Source organism: Xenopus tropicalis, chromosome 8 (assembly GCF_000004195.4).
Source record: "Xenopus tropicalis strain Nigerian chromosome 8, UCB_Xtro_10.0, whole genome shotgun sequence".
NCBI lineage: Eukaryota > Metazoa > Chordata > Amphibia > Anura > Pipidae > Xenopus > Xenopus tropicalis.
Genome location: NC_030684.2, coordinates 101,908,627 through 101,921,219, shown reverse-complemented (window position 1 = coordinate 101,921,219; position 12,593 = coordinate 101,908,627). Strand labels below are relative to the sequence as shown.

Sequence of the window (12,593 nt, the reverse complement as noted above, 5' to 3'; positions counted from 1 at the left end):
ATCGGAGTTCTCTCCTAGACACTGGAGATAATATTTTCACTTCTTTTTATAGGATTCAACATAAAGACCCTTCTTCCCACCTATGCGAATATATCATTGCGTCATTAAAATAAGTTTAAACCACAAACCTCCATCCAGGGAAAACTTGCACTCACATAACATACACTATTTACTATTATCCCTGCCTTTGCTCATAATTTTGAGTCTGCGCTTTAGTATCTATACATTTGCACCTTTCTGTTTGGTTGACTCAACATTATGGGTCAGATTTATCGAAATGTGAATTTAGAGCTTAATACATAAAAACTGACCCATGTTTAATTCATTCCTGTGGGATCTTTAGAAGCATATTTATCAATAGGTGAAAGTTAGAACTCAAAATTTCCTAAATATGCTTCTATAAATCCCATAGGAATGAATAGAATGTGGGTGAGTTTTTATGTACTTAGCTCTAAACTCACATTTTGATAAATCTGCCCCAAGTGTTTTTTTTCATTTATTGTGGCCCCATTGGCAGCCTTTTCCTACTGTTCTTGCATTTCCAGGAGGCGTGTTAATGAAGCATTTCTGCTCTGTGTGACCTCTGTATATAATGACGCTGCCTTAATTGGGCCTTTAAATCTGTGCTGTTTCAGGTTGTAGCCTGTATATTTCTTTACAGATTTCACTTGTGGTTCTCCCTTTATACTTTGCCTTACCCAACTGCTCTGTTCTGTCTCACTGGTTATGGGGGGGTGGGACCATAGTCGGTGTTTCCAGAGAAACTCTGGAGCCCAAAATGACATCATTAAAGTGGCAGATATATACAACGTAATATCAGGGTGTTACATTTCTGTTGTGTGGGGCTAGAAAACTATGAGAGATCCAGCAACTGCACGATAAACTGCAAAAATTAAATACTTCTGAATCTTTCAACAATGAGATGATCATCGTCTTAAGCCAGATTTTCTGATTCTGACTTCTTATCAGAGTTATCAGGAATCTGTATTCCCAGAAACCTTAGAACTTAATTCAAGGCTACAGAAATAAATGGAAGGCTCTTAGGGCTGTGAAACACAAGCAGATTAATCGACCCGCAATTGAGAGACTAATCTCTTTGAATGCTTTCCTACCGCAAGAATAAAAATTGGCTGTAGGATAACATACATGTTGCTTCAGCAAGTTCGGGTGACTTTAGAAAGCTGAAGCGACACATATGTTTTCCTACCAATGGATCTACATTCTCGACGGACAGAAATCATTCAGAGGAGATTAGTCACCACTGCTAGAGGAGATTTATCATGGGGTGACTAATCTCCTCATGTATCATAAGCCTTAAAATCTCATGGTCCAGAAGTCTTCTTCCTGTATTTTAGGGGGGTGTTTGATTATCTTTGTTTCCTATTGGAACATAGTCTATGGCTACCTTCTGTGTTTTGATCTTCGCTACTTGTATCATCGATCAAAAAGCCTGTTCTGCCATAGGACTAACTTCTCATTGCTTCTATTGAAAGCAGAACTGGTCAAAACATTGTTTTCTTTTTGAGATGCCAGCTTCCCTTTAGTTAGTGCATGCAAACATTAGATAAACAAAACAATGAACAGAGAGAACAGGAAGGAAAGGGCTGCATTCTACCCAAGGAAATATGGGATGTCGTTGTGGTAAAGTTCTGGATAAAGTTCTGTTTGAGCCTGTTCCCTCAAGAATTTTGTGTGTAATTAATAATATGCATTATTTACAGCAACATATAAGTACTTGCATATTGATTCCCCAGGCGAGTGATGGATAATGTGCAGAAGACATAGTTGAAAGACTTTCAGATGTAAGTAACTATAACTATAGTTTGTGTGTGTTATTTTTAAATACTTGGTGACCATTTACCAAAAATTGTTTAGAAAAATATTGGGGGGTGGGGGATATGTTGTACCAGTTGTAGAGCTGGTGATCCCTGCAGCCATGGGGAGTCTGTGTATGTGTATCTGTTATCACATTTCACTAAACAGCAAAGGATCTTACTGATTATCCGATATATTTTCCTTCCGCTGTGGTTTGTTACAACATGTGGGGCACTTGGGCTGAGAGTAATTGTTTTTTCTGAAGTATTATCGACTGCTGGGTGAAATACTCAGGGCTTTTGCCTCATAGTTGCAATGCTTAAGGGCTAAACTCCATAAGCGCTTTTTTATGGTAGTTGGATGTAGTCATGTGGGTCAGAATATTATGGGATGGATACAAAAATCTGATGTGTAAATTATATGTAATTTTTTACATGCCTGTTGGATGTGAACGCTGCATGCTGTGTCTGTATGTGAAAAGATAAAAACTAGTGTCATCAAAATACATTGACTGTGGCTACATAGCGGCTACCAAATAGCCAGTCATAGCTCTTATTTGCAGCCATCCCAGGAACTTTTTTATGCTTGTGTTGCTTCCTAACAGTTTTTTTTTCATTTGATTGTAGAATAAGAGAATCTGTCCTGTCTCATTTTGCCAAAAAATTTGCTGGCGCCAGAACCACACCCTGCACTATGGGTATCCGGCCTTCTGCAGAACTCAGCTACAGCAAATTTTTTTCTACCAGCAATGGATTCATGGCAAAATCCTGCATTTTACTAACATAGAATATTTTCACAAAGCCACAACAAAAAGTCACAATGAAAAAATGCTCATAGACTCCAATGTATTCTGCGCAGAAAAAGTTGATGTAAATCTGCATTCGGGTTTGATGTTTTATAGCCTATAAAACAGTTCTTTATTGTCTCCTTTTTAACTTTTAAAACAGTAAGAGGTTCATTTTATGGAGATGATGAAAAGATGATGAAACATAATTATAGGTGATAACAACATGATTAATTGCCATAGTGAATCTGTGCCAAGAGCATGATGGAACTCCCACACAGGGGGAACAGGTGGTGTTGTGCATGAGCGGAGATGCGCTGCTGCCTCTAACTGACACACACACAAACACACACAAGGTATTTATAGAAACACTGCACTCTTCACTTTGCTCCACTAGATGGCGCCCCTTGTATGGGATTAAATCACCCATGTCTTGCTCACAGTTCCTGTTTCAGTGGAAAGAGGTTAACTAATCAATTCCTTTTCTGCATCCATAATGGATTCCTATTACCTAGGAAATTAGTACATATTGTATCTGGAATACATGTAAATTCTCCACCCGTATACTTTAGGGCAGAAAGCTTCACACTTCTTTCTAGTCATCCTTTGCAGTCTAATATTTATTTGCTCATGAAGGTGCAGATAATGAAAAACATGGTAGTAATGGTCACTATTCTATAGTTCCAGTGATATCTAACATTATAAATAAGCATTCTCCCTTGAATCTCACACTGTGAAATCAGCACTCAGGAATTTGCTGGAGCTTTATAAATACCTTAACACCTCAGAATTCACTTGATTTGGCCTTTAGGCTGGCCCTCACCCCCACCTACAGCTTCTGTCCCCCTTGGTGCATGATTATTACTTATCCTAAGGGCCAGCTACAAGGTTCACAATTGTAACAGTGTTCTGCCTAGGAGCAGCTTATAATGAGATTTTGATCAAAAACGGAGATAGTTTATAATAACTATAATTCAGAAAATGACTGTGTTAATATATAGTAATAGATAACTCTGTAAGGTATAATTACTTTTTGTAAAGATAAATTGAATCACGGGGCTCATGCTTAAAGTAAATGAAGAAGAGATCCTAGGAAAGGCCCTGTCAAAAACACAGTAATGGTGTGGGACACATTGGTTACCTCTACTGAGACCCATTTTCAAAAGTATTTATTTATACGCAGTAATACTGTGTACATTGTACCAGTACAGATTATGGTAGAGCTATAGAGAGGGAAAATGGAGAATAGTAGGCATGACAGGGCAATATGCTATTCAATTATTAATGGTGTCCAAATTACAACCCTTATGTTGCTATATTACAACTTCCAGCAACCAAAGTCTGACAGTGGGTGCTGATAGTTGTAGCAGAATAAAAGTGGAAGAGGCATAAGTTGCACACTCCTTATTTTCTATAAATAATATGGCCCCACAGATTCTGTTTTGAGCTGGTCCTGTCACTGCTAAGGGCAACCTTTGGCAATCTGCACATGCTGCAGCATACCAGGCCTGAATGTCTTTCACAGGGAGGCAGGCAAAGTGTTGGTGGCTCTATGGTTGCAGAATGCTTTGCTTTAGGATTTTTTAGACATAACTAACGTCAATGTTGAGGCCCCCTTAAAGGAAAACTATACCCCCAGAATGAATACTTAACCAACAGATAATTTATATCATATTAAGTTGCCTGTTAAAGAATCTTACCAAACTGGAATATATATATCAGTAAATATTGCCCTTTTACATCTTTTCACTTGAGCCGCCATTTAGTCATGGTCTGTGTGCCCCCTCAGAGATCACATGACCAGAAATAATGCAGCTCTAACTGTAACAGGAAGCAGTGTGGGAGTAAAAGGCAGAAATCTGTCCATTAATTGGCTGATGTGGCCTGGCATGTATGTGTGCCTTGGCTTGTTTGTGTGCACTGTGAATCCTATTATCCCAGGGGCCCTTAGTAATTAAAATGGCAATTTTCTATTTAGGACTACCTGATAGCACATACTATTAAAAAGTATATTTTTATGAAAATGGTTTAATTAGATGAAGCAGGGTTTCACATGTGTTAATGCAATGCATTTTTATAGAGACCTATAATTTTCCTTTAATTCACCCTATCACCATCACCACTTTCAAAGGTATTTGAAAAGGCAGCAGCCATTTCTTAAGAAGTTAACTTGAAATAATGCTTCATCATAACATAGCATCATTCTTAATCCAAATCAGTGGCCTCTGTTAGCTGCTGAAGGCTGCTCTTCTGAAAATCATGTTCCCCACCCTATCAAACCATGATGCTAGCCCCCTTTCACTTAATGCCACTTTCACTTCAAAGCTGGCTTCTATATAAAAACCACTAGCTTCAGGCCAAACCGTGTCCCTGCTAGCTTTCCTTCTAAGAATCCTGCCTGGCTGTCACTGCCCCACATCATCCATTACACAATGTCCCTTCTAAATGACTCTGCGAAGGAAGTGCTGTGGGGCAGCAGAGGTAAAATGGTACCTACTCTCTGTTTCAAACCCAAGTTAACTTCCCTTCCAGTCACTAACAGCACATTGCCCATAATCCCTTATCCCTACATAACTCGGCTAGGGGTATCTCCTCAAACCCTATGTCATGGTCCCTGGGGCCCACTTTGCTGTCTCATATCTTAGAATGTAGAGGCGTAAAATACCATAAAACTGAAAACTTGCATTGAACAATTCATCTGCCCTATTACTTATGTGTTAATCTTCTTTCCGCCCCTTCTTGTATCCCTAGTAAATGTTCCCAGTTAGCACATACTGTAAAGTCAATGCAATCGAGATAAAAAGCCAGTTAGCTATTAACAAAGGAGAGGTGGAGATTTCACTAAGACCCTGGCAACAGACTGGGTTCCGGCAGCGAGTTCCGTCTCCCTTATATGTGTGTTTGCTGGCTCTGATTTAATAAAGCCTGGCCACGCTGCTCAGCAATCTGGATGGATATGGGGTTGTCACAGAAACAGCGGACTCTCTGTGAAATTCAGGTGAAAGGATGTTTGATCTGCTGATGGGAAGAGCAAAGGTTTCCCTCAAACCTATCACCTGTGGGATGTATAAATAACCTGAAACCACGCAATAAAAGCCACTAAACAGATGGGCAGGGAAGCACCTAGGGAACATATTGATAGCTGAAAAGCAAATAGTTTAATTTACTCTTCTAATTGCAGAGTGAAAGCACCTTTTCATGGCTAAATAGTCACATGTCAGATTAAAAGCCTTTGACCCATTCTGAGGTTTTTTTTATTGTGCTTGTGTTAAAGCTGTACAAAACTCTGCCTTGCCAAGTTCTTTAAAAGAATATTGTCATAGGAAAACATGTTTTTTCAGTTAATAGAGCTTCTCCAGCAGACTCCTGCATTGAAATCTGTTTTTCTAAAAACACAAACAATTTTTTTTATATTTACTTTTAGAATTTCCCATCAGGCTAGCCATGTTCTTCAATTCACAGGGTGCTACAGCTATGTGCTTTGATACATTTCAGTCACACTTTACTGCTTAGCTACAAGTTGCAGTTATATCACCCCCCCCAGCAACCAATCAGTAGAACAATGGGAAGGCAGCAAGATAGTAGCTCCCAGTGGATATCAGAATAGCACTCAATAGTAAGAAATCCAAGTCCGGCTTGGGACTCTTCCAGTTACATGGGAGTAGGAGAAAGAATAGGTTACCTGAAAGCAGTTCTAATGTGTAGCGCTGGCTCCTTCTGAAAGCTCAGACTCAGGCACAATGCACTGAGATGGTTGCCTACACACTAATATTACAACTAACAAAAAAATATATTTGTTGGTTCACAAATAAAATTTTAAATGATAGAGTGAATTATTTGCTATGAAAACAGTGTTATTTAGAAATAAAAAGTACACCATAAAAATCATGACAGAATTATTTAAAGCTCGCTGTACATGGGTAGATCCAATCATATTGCAAGGTCACCAAACAACTAGAGACTGAGGCCCAAAAAAGGCTGAGAAGATTGTTGGAACACATATGAAGCAAATCCACTCATGGATATATTCTAGTGCCCTGCCTTTTTGTTCAAGTCATTAGTTTATTATCTCAGTCACTCTGCTAATTACTGCACTTATGTGCTATAAATTCTCAAGGGCATTAAAATGGGTTTTAGACAGGGTCTGTGACCACTGTTACAATTCTTAGTTATAACGATAGCTATAATCTCAGCCTTAAAGCTTGAAAAAACTCCAGTTTTGTAAGAGCAATGTAGACTCTGAGTAAATACATCTGCCCACACAAATGCAAAAAAGAACAAGTAATCTGCTGGCAGGCAAAAAGGTAAAGGCATACTAAATTCATAATGGAAAGTTTTCATTTGTTCATAAAATAAGGGCTATTTACTGGGCAGGATGTAAAGTGCAAAGTACATGTGCAGACTGCCATGTTTTTCCCACTTTGTGCCCTGGCTTCACTTTCCTGAATTGCTGCAGGTCTCCACTTCATAGCCGGCCACAGAGATTTGTGTGTGCAACATGAATACAGATCTATGTTAAACACACCGTATTCATGAGGGACGGATGAGGGGAATTTATATAGGTTTTTCCCCTGACCTCCTCTTATCTGTCCCCCTAACTTGCATATCATTCAGATGTGCAAGTTAGGGAGTGACAGTCGGTGCAAGTGACAACAAGAGACCTGTACTTACCATCTTTCATTGTGCATGTTGGTGCTGCTATTTGCACCTACCCTCTGACTTCCAATCCTTTGCTATGTGCAGAGTGCAGCCAGACCCCAGAAGCAGGTGCTTTTTAAGCGAATACTTTGGGCCGTGCTTTTGCAACCATTAGTACTTCTAGTGCTTGCCTCCGGGGTCAAAGTAAATAACCCTTCATGTGAAATATTTAGCTAACTAAAACAGTAAAGGATTACATATGCAAAACAATCTCCCAGAAATACCACTTCTGTTTATAATTGCTGATATGTTTCATCAAGAAGAGGGTGTAATGATACCTGGATTTCCTTGCTGTGTGGCTATGAGTGATCAGTTGTTCTAGATGGAAAAAAGAACTTGTAGAAGTAATAATGGCTTTAACTCATGGTACAGATAGCATAGCCTTTAATGCTGTTTTTAGCCCAAAACCACAATCTGTGATTTGCTTTAAAGGAGGCTCATGGTACACGACCAAGCCTTTCATTTGCTTTAATGGAATCTGCCTGTCATGTGTGCCATGAGCCTTTGGTGTGGGTATAGAATTAATGGGGTGTGCAGGAAATAGAAACAGATTTACGGTTGAGTGGAAAAAGTCACAAAATAGGGTTATATATTAATAGAATGTAATATTAGGTAGAAGTAAAAAAAGGCTGATTTTTGAGCCTCAAAGACACACCGACTTGATAAACAGGTATTGGCATGTGTATATTATTAGCCTGAGCAGCAGGAAATAAATATAAAACACTTCTAAGCAGAAAGTTCTAGATATGGAGGCAAATAACTACCTGTCACTGGTTCTGGGTACAATCTGTATGTAACAGCTAATCATATGTTTCTTGGGCGCTCTTAGCAGTTGTTCTGCCCAGTGATTTTGCTGATAGCCTGCTTGTTGTCTCCACAGCTCTGTAATTAAGAACCTCTTTGCACGTTTCTCTTTAGCGCTCCTGGAATCAATGAATTTTTCTCTGTCCCCCCTATCTACTACTTTCACTTTTTATATACTCCTCACAGTGGGATTAATGATCTGGTCAAGAGAGTTAAGTCTATTTCGTTATGATTAAGTGAAGAAGGAAGAGTTTTTAGCCATCTGATCCACCAGTTTTCTGTAACAAAATTCTCTTTGGCTGTCATGGGTTACAGGGACAGAACCTTGTATGTTACTTTTACACTACTATGGCAGGTTACACTTGGGACAAAATGTTGAACTTTTTTAACTTTATTTATCATGTAACTATGCATACATAAGGCCATTGACATAAATTGCACATTAATAATTATATTCCCTTCCTTGGAAGCAATAAACTGGAAGAAAAATACCATCTTTCTAAATCAGATTGCTATCAAATAACACATATTTTACAAATTACCTAGAATACCCAAATTCCCCCCAAAAAATAGAAATAGAAATTCAAAAAATGCTGCAAAACGTGTTACTAGAGTCCTTTCATGTGAAACAAACAATCAACAACAAATGCACATGTTTTAATTGGAAGTTAGATAGATGAACTCTGGGGAAATAAGGAAGAAGTCATGAAACACTGTTTAACAAATAACAATGGCTAGAAAACACAGAAATATATTTTATAATGTAAAAATATTTATTAGAATGGTAAATTGCTTTACCAAATTGGAGCCAAACTGAAGGCTACTAGTTGAACTACGCAGCTCAACGTAAATAGGCATAATATGGGTATTTCACTGGGAAGTAAGCACCATTGCCCTGATGGCTGATGGGTTGTCAGTTTCAGCCCTGCATTCAGGAAATAATTTCCAAGCTCAAAATCTGAAATTAGCACAGTTCATAGCTCTGTTCATACTGGTATCGTAGATTGTGCATCTACACTGTTGGAAAGACAAACAATGCCTTCTGGATAAAAACCAACAGGAAATTTATATTCTTGTAAGCCCCCTTTAAAGAATTTTATCAAATTGACATTTACACATAACATTTCCCATTCACATCTTTTCCCTTGAACCACCATTTTGTGACAATATATCACCTGACAGGATATATTGCAGCTCTAACTGTAACAGGAAGGAGTATAAACATAAAGTCAAGTCTGTCCATTGCTTGGCTTATGTAACCTAGCATGAATGTGTGCATTTGGTCCCCTCTCTCCCCAGTAGTGAAAGCACAAGACTTCTGTCAGGCTCACAACATATTCACACGCCACTTTTAGCTGTCACCAGTTACACATAAATATATGCATTCATACTGAGAGACACCATCAGAGGGATACAGGGGGCACTGCAGTCAGGGGACCCCATGACAGAGATGTAAAAATATGGTTTGGGCGTGGCTTGTTTGGCTTGTGGGCAGGGTTTGGCACAGTGGCTGTGACTGAGTTTGGTCAGATGGATGGCACAAAAGTTCTCCCCCATTTTACTTGCTGGCTTCCCAGCCACCCAGGTGAGTTAAAGTGCACCTATCACTCTAAATTTGCTTCCCCCACCAGAGGTGCATTCCGGTTGGGGGAAATAATAGTTTCTTCTTAAAAAAACAGTCCCTGCTGGTGATAGGCCACCCGCACTGGTAAGGAGTTCCCAGTGTAGACCGTCATGTTATTTAGATCAGTATCTCATACTTCAGTATGCGCATGTGTGTGATGTAGGAGTGGTGGATGTGAATCAACTGCCTATGTCACATGCATGCACTACAGGGGGCTATTTTTTTTAAAAAGACTATTGTTTCCCCCAACTGGAGTACGGGCTCTGTTAGCCCGCAACTTTGGTGCGGGAAGCAATTTGAGGATGATAGGTGCCCTTTAAGGGCTCTGGCACACGGGGAGATTAGTCGCCCGCGACAAATTCCCTTTACACGGGCGATTAATCTCCCACAATTGCCATCCCACCGGTGAAAATGTAAATCACCGGTAGGATGGCATACGCGGCGGCGTTTCCTCTCAAGGCAACTTCCGCAATTCTGTTAAAATCGCGGCGCCGCGTATGCCATCCCACTGGCGATTAACATTTTCGCCGGTGGGATGGCAATTCGGGGAAATTAGTCGCCCACGAAAAGGGAGATTTGTCCCAGGCAACTAATCTCCCCATGTGCCAGAGCCCTAATAATTGGGACCCCTGTGGGAAGTTCCCTGCCCATACTGGCCCTGTTCATACTGTCTATACATATAGTTAGCCTCTTTCCTTTAGATAACCTTGAATGTTTATTTTCTGAAATACATTTATCTATTTTAAACTGTTTTTGAAACCTTAATGATACTGTGTGTAAGAATAGAAACTATAATATATATATATATATTTATTTATTTTTTATCCCTACCAACCACTTCCTCTGTTATTCTATAATTGCCTTACTTCTTATATCATTGCCTGAGAAAATTTCCTTTGCGCATATGTAGTGACAATTCTTTATTGACCTGCCTCAAAATTAGCTTTATCTTGCTTAAATCTCTTGTGGACTTTGTAAAACATCCGTGCTAAAAGAAAACCCTCTAATTACAGAAGGATCAGAGTTTGCTGTCTGTTACGCATACATGACTGCAATGGATGGGGAATAAGCTTTTCTTTTTTTTTTTTTTTGCTTTACCTGCTCTGTTCCATGCTTCGGTGCCATCTATACAGTAGGGAACCCCTTGTGGCTGTACATTAAATGCCAACTTATGGCATGATTGCCAAGCTATGGAAGTGCTGCCCCACTTCCATGGCCTGAATAGTCATGCAGGGATGTACATGGCACCTTGATGTCCCTGTTATTTAGGAATAAGGAAGGACATAGAGAACATTTTTCCATGGGGCCCAGCCTCTTGCCAAGAACAAAATATTTGCAGAATAACAGTAATATGTAAATGGAAATATAACATCTGAACATACAGTTGTTCACTACATCTCCCAGAATGCCACTGACAGTAGAAGTTTGTTGGGGATTGGAGTTTGGTGTGTTTTTTTGGAGAAGGCCACAATGCCTTCATCATTCCTGGACACCTTCTTCTGTAACGTTTGACCTGAATGAAATCTATGGGGAGAAATAAATGTTAGCAAATTAAATACACTAAGCCCCCTAGGCAATGGATTTTAAATGATTGTGGAAATCATTTCCTTGCATTTTGTACACAGGTATAACCTGGATACTGCAAACTTTATGTAACTTAATTTAAATATATATTATTATGGTAATGCAGAAAGATGTCCTGCAGCTTAAAGATGCTGGTCAGTAGCTGCTTCTTAATTGTCTAGTGCAGGTATACACAAACTTTCTATTGGGTACTTCTGCAAGTTTTTGGATAATCCATACCCCCATGTGCCAATCTAGTCTACAAATAAGGCCATAAGACAAAGGCTATAGCATAGGCTTGTGAATTCTAGTGAAAATGCCTTGTCTTTTTAGAGGAAACTAGTTTTGTCAGTTTTTGCAGCACCAGTTAGATGGCATTCCTTAAGTAAATGTCACCTCTGGTATGCAAACATATGTGCTGTTATACTAGGTGGTGCCTTGTGTGAAGTAAAGCACCACTCCCCTTTTACAGACAAAAGTCTTAATAAAAAGTTCACCTGAAATCAGTCTGTGGAACTGTACTTTTAGCTGCTGCATGTCGATAGCAAAGGAATGACGGGATAAGGGTCCCTGGAAGTACCTGTTTGTATTAGCCCACAATATTTTGAAATGAAGGTGAGCTTGATTCAGATTTTATTTGCTTTTTTAGTCCTTTGATTACAATAATGGATTTTATCTAAACATTTTGAGCCATTGTCACATTTAACTGAGGATATTGTCATAAAAGCCGCAAAGTTTGCTGCAGGTCTAGCAACCCAGAGTAACCAATTAGATGTAGGTTTCAGACAGGAGAGCAGTCTGCTGATTGGTTGGTCTTTGTTACAAGAGTTATAAATTCTTAACAGAAGACAGAAATCCTTTTTTTTACCAGTTACTGTCTAGCATTAGTTTGTGATTGATTCCTCTTTTCTTGCCAGTGAACAGCAAATCATTGTGCTGTTGTTAGGAATTCATGATTACAATTTGTGCAGAACTTGGTATGGCACCTGGCACTCACATCACAGTCCTTTTAACTGAATTTTGTAGTATATAAGGTGTACGACATCCATGGCAGATACTGCTCTGAGGCTTTCTTCTTCTGCTCTTTTGGGCAATGGCATGTGGGGAGATTAGTCACCTATAGTTAAACCTCAGAGCAGGAAACTTCAGTCAACTTCAGAAAATCAAGTGCCTCGTATGCCTTCCTACTATCGATATATATATATATTTACACACGCTGTATATTAAAGATAAGCCAGTCCTATATGAAATAGTATTTTGCAGGGCATAAGGAAATAATAGGTCTGTGGTACAGTATAGTACCAC

At 39.2% G+C, this 12,593-nt stretch overlaps 1 protein-coding gene across 7 annotated transcripts in view; it reads left to right on the top strand.

The window, feature by feature from the left end:
- The window catches only part of syt16 (synaptotagmin 16), a 59,997-nt gene that overhangs the window by 8,025 nt on the left and 39,379 nt on the right, over positions 1-12,593 (top strand). For 2 of the 7 annotated variants that reach the window (XM_031891262.1, XM_031891259.1), the window contains exon 1: positions 11,773-11,903. The exons of 3 other annotated variants lie outside the window; for them this stretch is intronic. The gene's annotated coding sequence lies outside the window, so the exon portion shown is untranslated. Of the gene's footprint in view, positions 1-11,772; positions 11,904-12,593 lie in introns of those variants that run through there. 2 more of the 7 variants (XM_002939478.5, XM_012969388.3) reach the window with 2 other exon arrangements.